This window comes from Misgurnus anguillicaudatus, chromosome 4 (genome assembly GCF_027580225.2).
Source record: "Misgurnus anguillicaudatus chromosome 4, ASM2758022v2, whole genome shotgun sequence".
Lineage (NCBI taxonomy): Eukaryota > Metazoa > Chordata > Actinopteri > Cypriniformes > Cobitidae > Misgurnus > Misgurnus anguillicaudatus.
In genome coordinates, this window is record NC_073340.2 from 20,853,979 (window position 1) to 20,869,448 (window position 15,470).

Consider the following 15,470-nt stretch of genomic DNA (forward strand, 5'->3'; position numbering starts at 1 on the left):
ATTACCTCACATCTCCAGGTCTAGGGAATGGACGGCTAAATCATTTCCGAACAGCTTGCGTCCTCCTGAAACCACATTCGGTTTTACATCCATTCCACAGAGGCCGGGAGATGGATGGAAGAGGAGCATTACCATGCTGAGTTCAAGGCTTGCTGTCCTCTCTTTCTCCATCAAGTCCAGCGTTGGAGATCTAATTACAGAATCTGGATAGAGGTAGAAGTCAATAATGAATGTTAATGTGCTGTATTTCAGCTGCACTGGCAGTGAATGAGATCGGGGCTTTTATTCAAGGCAAAAAAGCATGTTTTGCATTTGTTGCCATAAGAATAATTGCCTGCTGTCTTTTTGCCACTGTCAGCCTATCCGGATATTTCCTATAGGAATAATGGATGAAACATGCAGTTTGTCATGGTGTTTTGAGATGCATTAGAGGATAAAGAGCTTAAGATTGACATTGTACTATACTTTGTGTGCAAGGTGGATTGGCCCCTTCACTGTTTTCACTTATTTATTCATAAAGCATCGATTGGTTTGTTGCACACCTATTTAGCATTATACTGTATGTTATGATTTAAATAACTGTAAATGACCATTTCTAATCCACAAAATGTGCATTGGTGCCTGAGTTTAGAAACAAGGCTTCTTTGGTCCAGATTTGTTTTGTTTGTTAGGAATGGACGATACAGAATAATTCAAGTTTGTCCTTTTGCGCAAATTTAAAAAAGCCTAATTTGTTAATTAACTTTAAAATGTTTTCTGTAAAAAAAAAGTAGGGCCTTATCATACACCTGGCGCAATGTAGCGCAAAGTGCGACACAAGTGTTTTTTGCTGGTTCAGCCCGGCGCAGTTGTCATTTTCACGTTCAGTGCCACGTTTTTACATAGCAAATACATTTGCGCCCATTTTTGCGCCTATGGGCGTTCTGGTCTGAAAACGAGGTGTGTTCAAGCACATTGCTGGTGCATTGCTATTTTGAGGCACCTAAAACAGGCTACGCAATATTGTTTTTGTTATTTAAAGAGCGCGTTAGTAATATGCGCCTACTGTATAAACGAGAGGACAGTGCGCATTTGCTTTTTACACACATGGACAGCACACAAACGTTTTTAAATATAAAAATTAAAATGATTAAAATGTACAATATTATTATTGAGTCTCTTGGACATAAATAAGGACTGATTAATAGATGTTATAAGGTGTAAAGAGCTGCAAATATTGCATTTATTTTTGATTTAAAAAAAAACATGGATTCATTGTATATGATGACTTTGTACCTGTGGATATGGTTAGATGAGAACACTCTTATAACAAAAGGTGTTAAAAAAAACACATTAGTGTTGATTCTGGGAAAACACACTAAATGTGTTGTCTCAGAATCCACCCATCTCTGTGTTATTATTGAAACAACACATTTTGTGTTACTTTTGACACAACTTGTGTTATATTTTAACACAAAATCAACACAAAATTGCACATAATTTGTTAAAAGCTTAACACACAAAGATGTGTAAAAAGTTTACACATCCTTTCTAGTGAACCTTTTTTAAGTAATGTTATAAATGTTTTGAGGCGAACTCTCTTTAAAATTGAATCAATTACTCTACCTACATAATTTATTTTATAAAAAACTGTTGATTTATGTATTCTAGAGGCTTAGACCTTTCCAACAATATATAGTTTGTTGTGATATACATAAAATTTATATGGAAAATATTGACGTAAACATAGGTGTCCCGTGAGCGGGACAGCGCCACTTAAGTAAAATTCTTCTGTGGCACAAATGGAGTTTCTGCATGAGAGCGCCCTCTGGCTTTTGGATGTAGCGGATAATTCATTAAAATTCATTCATTCAGAAAACGCGCATTTGCACGATTAATTGTCCCAGCCTTAGTACAAACCTTTTCTTGCATATTTGTTAATTATTCTTTTAGATTACACCCATCATGTTGGCTATCCATATATTTACAGCAATTAAAAGCCTGCTCATTTTACTTCCACGACTGAAAGAAAATGACTTTTAAAAAGAAACCAAAGGTTTTAATACAAAAAAAATTCAATACAAATAAAATCAACGCAAATTTTTCTTAAACTGGTGGTCTTCTTCCTCTGCTTAGTTTTTTTTTACAAATTCCGCCATCTAAATAGGTAATCGGCATCTTCTAAAGGGGATGGTAGATGATACGCTCATTGGTTTATTGCACATTACGCACAAAACACTCCCATTACTCATTACGAATTGTAACACGGCTACTTAACATATTTATACAGGGCAGAGCAATCTGCGCTTTTTGTCTTTTCTCTTACTGTCAGAAGATGATCTCCTGTGAATTTGTGAAAAGTTTTGATTGTTTTTGTCTTAATTGTGAAGCCCTTTCAAAAAAAATGATATGCATAATAAAAGGATCATGGATGTATGAATGTGTGGATATCTATCTATAATAGGCAGATATATAAACAATATCAGTATATAGACCGAATTTTATTGTGTGCTACAACCATCTATGGTGTAAGTTTTAACGTTTGCACTCCTGACACTTTCGGTGTAATTGTACGATAATGGTGTCCCACAAACAAACTTTAAGTGTTTATTTGTAGCAAGATGTGTGTGTTGATTCTATAAAAAAATCATTAAAGGCAGAGTGCACAATATATATAAAAAACGCTTTGGAAAAGGGAGTCGGGCCGACTACCAAAATACACTTGTAGCCAATCAGCAGTAAGGTGCGTTTCTACTTAACGACATTGTTGCCTGGGTTGCGTATGTGTGGGGCGGGTTTGTCAACAGAAGGTCCAGATTCTATTGGGGTAGGGGCATGTTTGTTTAGGTGATTTTAAATGTCAACATTGGCTTTCAGAGATTATGGACCCTGCCTTTAATCTAACTTAAAAAATTAAATAATAGATTGAATGATTTGGCCAAAGCCAAAAAAGGTTACTTTTTCCTATTCCTACTTTCTTTTTATTAAGCTAACACATGAAAATCCTGCTTTTTGGTTATGCTACCGCCGCAGTTGTCTTGTTGAAAATGATAATGATTTGTTTAGTATCTGTTTTCTGAAAACCAAACCAATCCATCCCAATATTACAGATTATACATTCTTTTTGGGAACTAATGCGTCATTCATTCCTGTCTCTTTTCACACCTGTCGGTTGCCGTCGCCACCTCTGTCAAAAATTTGATATATTTATAGTAACCGAATGCTCTCTGCATGTATTATGCGTTCATCAAATACTTTAGCTTTAAATGCATACAATCCCAGCTTCAGGCAATTCAGAAATACGGGTTTGTTGGCAGGATCCATTAAGAGCCTTGTAAAAATGCTAATTTACAAAAAAGAACATCTCAGACGCACTTAGAGGGTTTTGCATCTGAGCTCTTTAAATAATTCTGAGATCTTTGACTGAATGGTTTTTTGAGGAAGCAAAAATGGTTCTTCCATTTTTATTTTTTGGAAGTGTAGCATCTTTGGCACATTAATGTTAATTTTCAACAATATAAATAATTTTTATTGACTATCTATGGCACAATTATCTCAATTACATCTAATGTTTTATGCATTGCATATCGCCCAGCCCTATTTTGTTTTATTTCGTGTTGCCTGATCTCTCTTAAAATATGTTTTTATAGGAGTTTAGTAATAATAAAAATAACTCTGGTCCCCTGAATCTGTATGTGTATGCTTGGAGAAATCTGCCTTGTCAAAGATGACATGACAGCTTGTCTGTTATTCAGTCGGCGTGTCTTATGAAGGTCGCAGTGGTGTGAATGCGATGAATGCGGCTCCTGTGATTGTGCTTTGAGTCTGGTGATTAAGTGAACTTTAAATGAGGTTTGGTTCAGCTTGTGGTAGAGTCTGCATAGCCGCTTTTTACGCACATAGCAGAGGTATTAAAGAGATGTTCTGCCAATGTCCTCAGGGTCCTTTGTAAGCAATGATGAAAAATGAAAATGAATCTTTCATGAGATTTGGCGCAGTTGACTGGACCATATATTTTGTTGTGATTTGCAATAACAAAAGAGCAGAATGACATTTTCATGCCTTGCAGTAAAACAATTTATATTGTGATTAAAATAGGTGTATAGATTTTTTTTGCCTCGTGTCGCAGATCAAAGGCCATTATAATGGCATGGATCCTAAAAAATGTCTTAACCAGGTCAAAATGTCATTAACCTTTGGAATCAGAACATTCATGGGGTCACTTTCCTTATGCAAATGCTATGAAATGAGAAACTGAGAACAACAGACACAAAGAGACAAAAAAATGAAATAAGACAATATGGAATTTATGAGTGCTGTCAGAAAAGATGAATTTTTCATTCTGACAGTGTGCGATGCTTGTAGCACACATTTCTGCTATGGTGGATGCCCGTAGGAAGGAAAAATCACAAATAAGATCTCTTTAATGTTTCAAATGTTTCTCCAAGACAACAATCAAATTAAATGGAGAGCGAATTAAGTCTTCTGCTCAGATTTTTCTCAGGCGAAAAAGTGACTGACGTGTCTGTTTTAGAGTTTCAGTTGAAACTTAATGTTTCAAACTGTCAGATCAGTCAAAGTCACAGATTTTGGTGTTTCTCACCAAGTTTCTTTTTGAATAATTTAAGCTAATTTTACATCTCTGTACACTTTCAGAATAAAAGGTGCAAAGGTGTCAACTGGGACGGTACCCTTTCAAAAAGTACATCTTTGTACCTAAAGAGTGCATATTGGTACCTCAGATGTACATACTGTACAGTATATTGTATAAAAATCTGTACCTACACTGTACAGTACATATTAGGACATTTTAAAAGGGTAACATCCCAGTGACAGCTGTTGAACAATTTTTTCGAAGAGTGTACTACTGTATTTGTTTTTAACTTGTTGCCTTTGTCTTCCATCTCTCCTACCCATTATACGCTCTCTACACTGGCTAACAGTTTGATACACAAACAATTTTAAAATTTTGCTGTTTCTTTATAAATCCTTTAACCTAACCCCTCCATGTAATCTCCTTCAGATAATGCAATGGACAATATTTACTCTGGCCTGCAATCCTTGGTAACATAAACTCGATCGGGTATGATCTATGTGCAGTTCAATTTATTAACTGCAGCACAAGGATGATAAGACAGTATGTAAGGGATGACACTGGCAGTAATATAGAATACAACATCCACAGACTTAGAGATAACAGGCTTGGATCAGGGCAGGCAGCGAACAATCTTCAGAGTGTAGTCTAGGCAGATATCAAACACAGAAAAACAGACCAAAGGTAACCAGAAAGCAAGACTTAGGTCTTCACGGGTCCACTTAGATCCACAAACCTGAGGTCCGACCCAAGACCCGATCGGCTTTGGGTTTAAAAGTTTCACGTGTGCCTCGGACACGGGTCGGGTACAATATTAGCGGCATCGGGTCTCGGGTAATTTAAAATTAATGTGTTTTTTGCCGAACGGACCAGAAAACCCAAACTCTTTCACGTGTGTGTGTCAATGTCCTTTTCAAACCTCTCCTCTGTTTGCCAAGAGCGCTTGCGACAGTAGCCGTTTCTCAATGTCAAGGATACTTCCTTGGCAGGACTAGTCCTTACAAGTCACTTCCTTCAGAGGCTAGGCGACGCTCCTTTTAAGCATTCTGAGAACACGTTAAATGGAACAGGCTAGCAAGTACACGTCATTACGTCATTGCGTGATTGAAAGGTGTGCTTTCGGTGCATCCACAATAGGATTGTGGGTGATTTCAGCGCGTGAAGAGCGCGAAGGATACAAATTTGCATCCTTTCCTGTATATGGGATATTTCTCGAACAAAGGACTCAGTCCTTGGCTGAAATTTCAAGGATCCTCGACATTGGAACAGTCCTTCGATGGACGTCGATGACGTAGCATCCTCGAAATTCTAGCTTCCGAGGATCCTTCCTTGACATTGAGAAACGGCTATTGTGCGGCTGGCGGTAGGTTAATTTTCATTGAGACAGACATGTCAGTCAATTTTAAATGTATACATTTTAGCGATTACCTGGGTGTCGTTCTCAGATAACAAAGTAAAACAAATGGAGCAGCTCGCCAAATTGGTTGCAAGACCAGCGGGGTTTCTGTCTGACCCCTGCGTGGGGGGCTGCAGACTGCACACACGTCGGTCAGTGGCATTTACATTCAGGTCCAGTCGGGTTAAAAAAAATGCCACTGGTTCGGGTCGGACTCTGGTCTAATTTTCTTGGGTGTTTCTCGGGGCTTTCTTTAAAAAAAATATTTATGCACGTTGGGTTCGGGTATAAAGTGATTCGGTTTATTCGATTTATGTGGACCCAAGAAGACCTTTACTTGTTGCCTTGCTTTCTCATGAGGCAATGACTATGGAGGCATGCTGGCAGCTCCGGGAAACTGACATTCGGACAGCTTTCATAGGCAGCGTAACTGATTTCTGTTTGAAATATAAACAAAGAGCGCCTTTGTGCAAACTAATCCAATATTTGAAAACTTCAATACTAATTTTGCGCTAGACATTTAATCAAGAGGTGTAAGAAGTGAAAATATAACTTTATTTACATTAAATTTGTGCCGCTTTCTTGACCTCAATTTTATTTTTTCAAACTCGACCAGGCTCAACCAATCACTTTTCCCATGCATGCCCATTCATAAAAGATGATGAAGGTATCTCAGGAGACAGGATATAAACCAAACATTGGATTCGGACGTATTTTGATGCACTCATGCCTTGGAATTTTTTCTCCGATGGCACAAATTAAGAGCATTCGGATGCACCCAGTGAGTGTGTGAAACTCTCGGCTATTTATAGCCCTGGTCACGCCATTCAGATGTGGCGGTGATCATGTGAAACATAGCATGATGGGAAATAAAGTTCTGAGTTAGTACTCGGGTGAATGAGAGTTCTGATGAACGGGAGCGAGATTGTGGACATCCATGACACCAGGGGAGGGGAGGCCAAGACTTTGCAATGGATGAAATAGCTGGCCATTATCTGTTATAATGTACTGTATTTTAATTCATAAACTGTGTTTACACTACACAGAAATTAATTAACCCATGGTTAGGTAAATATCAGTGGCGGCTCGTGACTGCTCTTCCGAGGGGCGCTAATTCAAAATATGTGTTCGGAGTGTCATGTGTGTTGCTCGTGTTTTCAAAATATGCATTTGTTGCATCATGTGAACCATGTGCATCACGTGTTTTGTCAAAATAAGTGCCTGCTGCACACGTGTCAAAACCGTTTATGATAAAAGAGACGCTCACATTCACAAAATACACGCAAGACACTCCCTGAAAAGTAAACTCTGATTACGCATGAGATTATGCGAGTATCTGGCAAACGCATGCGTCTCTTTTATCATAAACCCTTTAGACGCGTCTGCAGCAGGCACTTATTTTGACAAAACATGTGATGCACACAGGTTCACTCGACGCACCGAACACATATTTTGAAATGACGAACCACACACATGACGGGCTACATACATGTTTTGACGAACTTCGCATCGTGCGCCCTCGAAAAAAGAAGTCACCAGCCGCCACTGGTAAATATTGGACAGAACCAACTGTTGGGTTTTGAATAAACCTATGCTGGTTTGTTCTTACCCAACCATGGGTTGAAACACCACAGCATTTGGGTTCAAACAACCCAAACACGTGTTAAACCAACCCAATATTTATTATTATTATTATTTAACATATGAATTATGTGCTAGAAATAAACCTAAACTTGAACTTAGTATTTATTGTCTCAATTGTTTCTAGTTTTATTTCTAAAACATTTAAGACAAAGTTTGCTACTTCAAAATACAACACAAGATGTCCAGTGTGTTTTTAACGCTTTAAAAGTGCAACAAAATGTTCCTCTGGGTGTAGCTGTCCAGTATAAATCGCTCTGCTGTGCCCCAAATGGTCACGTAACTTTGCTTGCTAGGATTTAACCACATCTACTTTTGTAAATGTCTCAAAAGACGTTCACCGAATGCTAAACGGAGCAACAAATACTTAAACAAACAAATAAAAATCTTATTGCTTTGCTGATTTTACACTGAAAAAGAATCTTATAAGACTATAAGAGGAAATTCAATATATACTTTTTCAATGTATGTACTTTTTATTGGAAGTCATTGAATTGGTTCAGGGAACCAGTGAGGCTTGTAAAAACCATTTCCCATTAATCCAGCGTCAGAAAGAGCCCTGGGCCGATAAGTGCTGACCTGCGGGCCATAAATCCTCACCCTCCTCCAGTCGGTCTTCATGTTTGGGCTAATTGCGCTGGCTGTATTATTGCCCTCGAGCTTGAAGCTGACCACCCAAACACCCATTACTTTGAATCTTTCTCTTCTCTTTTGGGTGCTGTGAAGGTACGTTGTGTCTGTTTCTGTGTGTGCGCATTGTGTTTCATGCATGGGTGGTTTGCGCCTCTACTCCGCTTCGTATTTTGCTGACGGTGCAGCGCCGTGAAGATGAGGCTCCTCCACTGTGGGACAGTGCGAAAATTACTGCTGTCATTCCTGCATTGGCTGACTGGCGTTGGATTTGTGGTGGTACAGAAAAATGATGTGAAAGATTTATTCTCAGGCAGTGTGCACAGCCATTATGGCGCATACCAATCAGATAGTTTATCAATTTGAAGAATAAATCTGTCAATCTCACCTCTGCAGAGATCGGACCTTTTGCATCGCAATGGGCCCCACCGTCATCCGACAAACATTCTTGGCGTAGCAGCGGTGATGCGTGAATGCGGAAATCAATAAAGCACATTTAAGTATCTCTCCTTATAAATTATACACAAACTACATCCCTTGTTCATTTTGTCATATCTTATCCAGTGTAGCTAATCTAAATGGATGGAATTGCAATATCACTTGCCAAAACACAGGACAGCTGAGAGCGGTTTGAGGGAAATTGCCATCATTTGGCTCTCAACCATCACACATGGAAAGTGGAGGTCAGAGGAGTAATTTGGAGAAATTGGCTCCCGCTGTCAGGTGCTGCTATTTGTGTGCTTCCCCTTACCGACCAGAGGTGGCACCAGCGAGCCTTGTTTTCTGTTATCGTGCAGTCGGCCAAATTATCTTGGTTGCACTTACAGTACACCGATAGATAAATCGTGGCACTAAATTGATGAGTCTTTGGAGGAAAAAAGTAAGAGAAAAAAGCACATCATCACAATGTTAGGATAGTACAGAGTGAGCCTCCGCTAACTTTGACTCCATAAAACATTAATTTCCACTGAGAATCAAACGCTCTCTGAGCCAAGCCAGAAAATTAAGAACCTCCCAGTTTAATGATAGCGTCCATAAGGATAATGCAAGAATCATAATCAACTTCATATTATCATTTCACAAGTAAAACGGGTTTGTGTGTATGTGTGTGTGGGTGTTTGTTTATGTGTGTGTGCTAAGGACAAGCAGTAATTTGGCTTTAATTCAAAGCAGACCACTTCCAATTCCACCATGCTTCAGGGAGCAAGAGAAAGAAATTACTTTAAAGAACAATAACAGATGTAAGCAAGGCTGTTGTTAAATGTTCATCATGCGCTAAAGAGGTTTGGTGGCCGGCTGCATGGAGAGTGCTGATGCGACACGAGAAGCGAGTTGCACTCACGGCCCTGTGCTTAAAGAGCAGGCGATGAATGCCCTGGGATAAACGCAAAACTGACTAACATCACTCAAACCCAACATTGCCATTCCTCCACAGCGAGCTCAGCTGGGTATTAAATTAAGAATTGTCTGAAGGGAAAATGCATCGTATGATGTCATTTGCAAAAGACTGCAAAAGCGTTCATGTTGCAGTTTAACACAACATCCATGTGATGTGCATTCATTGTTTGTGAGTAGGTTAGCATCTTTGGAAATGACTGACATGGTACAGTGTATGTTACCTACATTGTAATATATTGTCACAAGGCTCATAATCTAAATATGAGATTAGGATCATTAACTTTTGATTTCAGCTACTAACACTTTTAAACCACTTCTCTTCATGCACCAGTCATGTGACGTGCCAGCGCGACCTCACGTAATTGCGTAAGCACGTCAAAAGGTCACGCGCTACATATATGAAATGCACATTTGTGGACTTTTTTAAACAATAAACTGACACAAAGACATTAGTATCATTCCACATAAAACAACGTCGAAACGGTCCTCATTCTCAACACTTGTAAAAACTGTCTGGGGCGGTAGTTTTGCATACGTCATCCACAGTGGCGGCTGGTGACTTCTTTTTTTCACGATGCGAAGTTCGTCACAACATGTATGTAGCTTGTCATGTGTGTGGTTCGTCATTTCAAAATATGTGTTCTGCGCTTTGAGAGATCGTGTGTGCATCACGTGTCATGCCAAAATAAGTGCCTGCTGCCTTGAACTTGAACTTCGCGTGTGCCAGATATTCGCACAATCTCATGCGTAATCAGAGTTTACTGTTAAGGGAGTGTCTTGCGTGTATTTAGGGAACGCGAGCGTCTCTTTTATCATAAACAGTTTTGACTCGTCTCCAGCAGGCACTTATTTTGACAAAACACGTGATGTACACAGGAAAAGGGAACCACACACGTGACAATCCGAACACTTATTATGAATTAGCGCATCCTCGGAAGTGCAGTCACGAGCCGCCACTGGTCATCCATGACCTTTTGATGTGATGACGTATTATGTGAGGTATCTGGGGCAAGATGAGAAGTTGTGGTTTAAAAGTACATATTTTTATTTTTTCTTGCGAAAAATGACAACCGTTTCGCTAGATAGACCCTTATGCCTCGTTTGGGATCGTTCAGAGCCATTTGAAACTGCAGTGTAGGTGCTTGCCAGCTTTTTTTCAGCTGAGCGCATTGGTAACTTCTGCTTTTTTATCAGTCATTGTTGGACAATGTGTCGGTTGTTTTTTGCGATATTTGTCCTGCCATCTCCTCCATTGTGATTGCTGAGCGTTAGGCCTGGGGCGGTAACCGGATTACCGCCATACCGCGGTCACATGACCCATGCCGCGTGTCTAAGCTCCTCACCGTCATAACCGCAAAAAAAAAAAACATTGGCCTGCACTTGTGTGTATATGTAGGGATGTTATACACGCAGCTTGTTAACAACCGCAACTTGTTAACTGAACATGAAATGATATGATTTTAATATTAAATTGTCATTGAGTAGTAATACAGTACAAACATTTTATCTAATTTGAATGTGCAAACAGCCGCAACAGATCAACAACAGAATCAGGTTTCATACATTATCAAATTTTCACGTAACATAAAAAGCATGCGATCAGTCCGAGGATTATTTTCCAAAGAGGTTAGATTGTCTCTTTTTCATCTAGCCTACAACAGTGGCCATTTCTAAAGCAGGACACATTTCAAAAAGTTTTGCTTTTGCGTCTTCTTTCTCTGTTTGTGGAAAAAGACAGATGTTTATGGTAAGGGTCGAGGACAGAAGCGGTCTGTCCGAGCACGCGAGACAGACGCGGACTGCCCAGGCGCGCGTGAGACAGACGGACCGCGTCATCTTGCACACACACACGTGTCTCCGTGCAGCTTCCCAGCTATACTCAAGCATGGACACATATGCAGTACAAGTGATTTCTCATACAAATGGTTATTTTACCAGACCGTCAGGGCAGCAATAATTTGCGTCATTTACAGGCTATTCACAAATTAAGGATAGAAAAGTGGTGAAATGTCTGTAGGCATGTGTGGACACGCACAATGCGTTAACATTTTTTTTAACTGATAATATTAATTGTTCAAGTTGTTGAATGTTTAAATTGAAGAAATGTGGAAGGAAATAATATTCACTTTAAATGTTCCTTAAGTAATTTGCACGTGTTTTGTATTGAAGATCAATAAATCATGCATGTTATTTAACTCGTTGTCTTGCCAATAAACCACAAAGCTGCGGGAATTTGTTGATTACCGACCGCGGTAAAAAAAAAATCCAAACCGGCCCAGCCCTACTGAGCGTTTTACCCAAAGTTGAACATTTTTCAATCCTCAGCGCAAAGCACATAAAAACTGCCGAGTGTTGGTGCTCAGCGTGGACAAAACCCGCCAGCTGCTGGCTTTTTTTGAAAAGCGCTGCGCTTTCATTGAAAACAATTGAAAACATACGCCGGCCGCCACCATAAATGCTTTGGTTTGCACGCTACCTAGAGGTGCTAAAAATTCTTTTTCATAGTTATGCCATATACAAGAAGCATTTTTGGTTTACCAAAGAAAGTTTCTGTTGATGTTAAAGGTTTTATATGGAACCAACCTGACAAAGAGCCTTTATTTTTAAGAGCGTATATACCAGTGGCGGCTCGTGACTGCTCATTCGAGGGGCGTTAATTCAAAACAAGTGTTCGGAGTTCTTGCGTTTTCAAAATATGTTTGTTGCATCATGTAAACCATGTGCATCACGTGTTTTGTCAAAATAAGTGCCTGCTGCACACACGTCAAAACAGTTTATAATAAAAGATACGCTCACATTCACAAAATACATGCAAGACACTCCCTTAACAGTTATGCATGAGATTATGCGAGTATCTGGCAAACATCTCTTTTATCATAAACCCTTTAGAAGCGTCTGCAGCAGGCACTTATTTTGACAAGACACGTGATGCACACTCGACATGCAGAACACATATTTTGAAAAAAGGAACCGCACATACGAGCTACATACATGTTGTGACGAACTTCGCATCGAGCGCCCTCGAAAAAAGAAGTCACCGGCCGCCACTGGTGTATACAAAAAGAAGCTGTGAAATTCTAAAAATGTGCATTACCTAAACCTTTAAATTCAACTATTCACTCGTTGTTTGCTTATAATTAATCATTATAATCATTTTAAAAAATGTACTTCTTTCGAAAAATGCATGGTTCGAATTGGCCTGTTTAGTGTCTTGAAGCATTTCCAATGGAGCCTTGGGCAGCTGGTGGTTGCCATTTTCAAAGCTCTGGCCAGTGAACCATGTAACCTCTCAGCAAGCAGTGTTTTAGCTCTGTCCCAGATCACTCTCATCACAAGACTAGTGTCTAATCAATCATCCGGAAAAGAGTCTCACTCAGCAGTGGAATCGCTATCTTGATGCAACATGAAAGCCGCAGTCCCACAGACCAGAGTTCTTGTATAATCAGTCGATTTTCCCAGAATTCCCAGTTTTACATGTGTCATTATAATGCACGCCTCGCTGATCTTGCGCGAGCCAATTGTACTCACAAATTTCGGGCTGCGTGCCAACATCAGCGTTTAAAGCTTCTAGCTAGCACTGCAAGATTCGGATTCAGGGCGTCCTGCACGTCATTTCTTTTTACGTCCGTCTTTTGCACGTAGTCGAATTAGATGTGCTCTGATCCATGTCATGGCTAATGTAATAAGGTGCAGCCCGACATAAGACGGAGGGCCGTGATTAGATAAGCATTTAGAGCAACACTACCATGTGACACACCCTGACACCACTCACAAATTGCATGGCGTGACTATAAACCTTCTCACCCTTTCACATTTTTTTTTATGTAATGGCTTGTGAAATTGACACGTGATATAGACACAGGGACGTTATTCAATCATGATGTCTGTGTGCCGATGTTTAATGTGACATGTAGGTCTGCGCTCATAAAAGGCCCGGGTCTAATAGCACTGCTACGAAAGCTACATTATACGCTGTCCTTATGATGGTGCTGCTGAAACGGCGCTCAATTATTTACAGAGTTGTCAACTGCCACCTAAATGCTCGCCCATCTGTGCGACACAAACTGCACGCAATATTATTATATACTAATGTTTATTTACATAACTTTACATATCTATGTATATAGGATTTCAGATGTGCTACTGTTGGGACATTAAGAAGTAGTATATGGCCTGTTTCAGAGGTAGGCAGTAAAGACTATGTCAGTTTCTGTGAGGGAAGATGTCAGACATTTAAGCTGATGAGTGATGTTTCTCAGAGACTGTGGACTCATAGAGTAGACAGGTAGGCATCTCCAGAGCCTACAGGCATGTTTGCTAATCAATGCACACTTTAAGGAAGGATAAACGAGAGAAAAATGTGGCGGCTGCACGGAAAACGCTCGCAAACCCAATCTAGGGTCGAGTATGATGAAGCTAGTTATCAAGAAGTCATGGGGTGCACGGTAACAAAGCTCAGTCTCCATCTGAGCTTTTCCCGTTAGTCTTTTTTTTAAACTTTCGGCATATTTTCTTCTTAAGACCCTGAACTGGCTCTGTCTTTTCCTCAGAACTGCCTACGCAAGTTGACTCATCGCCTGTGGCCAAACTCACAGTAAAATACTTGTTTTCGTAAGGAAGAGAAATGATTACTATTTATGTGAAAGATTATCCTCTGGCCCTAAATGCAGTTTTGCCCATAATTATTACAACAATAGTTGGATTCCCTCCTCTAGTTATTGTCCAGACACACTTAAGGCAAAACTCCCACCGCTAAATAGTAAGAAATGATCGACGGCTATTGAAATAATAGACAAGCGCTCTGCATGTTTAACCGTGAGATTTTATTTGCTGCTCGCATTTTTATTAGCAATTAATTTTGCCAGGGAGCTCGGTAACATAGGGTCGCCTCTAATTCATGTGTACTGATGTGTAAACTCTGTAATCTGAATAGCTTTGTTAAAATGTCAGGGATGCTATTTTGTTGAACTTCACAGAGCTATCTGCAGATTTGTTGCCTGTTGGCTCGGTAACAATTTCTGTTTAGTTCTGTTTGCAGTTTTTAAACAACAATTGTGCTGCAATGTGTTAATGAGCATCTTAAAGTGATTATATCTTACCTATCAGTCACAAACTGTTATGCACTGTTATGTCAGGAAAATAGGACAAAAAAAAGTGCACTTTTTGTTACCATCATGGACCTCTGTGTAGTGTTGGGTAAGTTACTCAGAAAAATGAATTACTAGTTACTAATTACATCTTCAATTATGTAATTAGATTACTGTACAAATTACTCTTTTTTCAAAAAGTATTTAATTACTTATTACTTTTTAAATCGTATTTAGTGAATGATACAAAAATAGGCTTGAAACGGCTCAAATAAATCATATATAATAATAAGTATAAATAATAAGCCACCACCAGTGTTTTTGATCATTTTCACAAAAATGGAACAGCCCCAATATTTTGTTTATGAATATCTGAACATGCAATATATCAAAAGAAAAAACAGACCCTGTTCTTTTAAACAACATATTTTATATATATATATATATATATATATATATATATATTTTTTTTTTTTTTTTTTTTCTAGCTTGAACTTATTCCCAGCCAGCATTTTAAAGCCCCACCCAACATTTTTTTGTGATTTTCACAAAAGTTTTACAAAATGCCTTCCAGGACAAAATCTAAAAATACTGTATATAAACATACAAAGAAAAAAATTATTCATTCAATTTACTAATTTTTTTTAAGGTAAGTGGTTGCAATCAATTTATTTAAGCTACATTTAAACAAAAGTTTAAAGGGGACAGAGAATGAAAACCCATCTTTACCTTGTCTTGGTAGTCT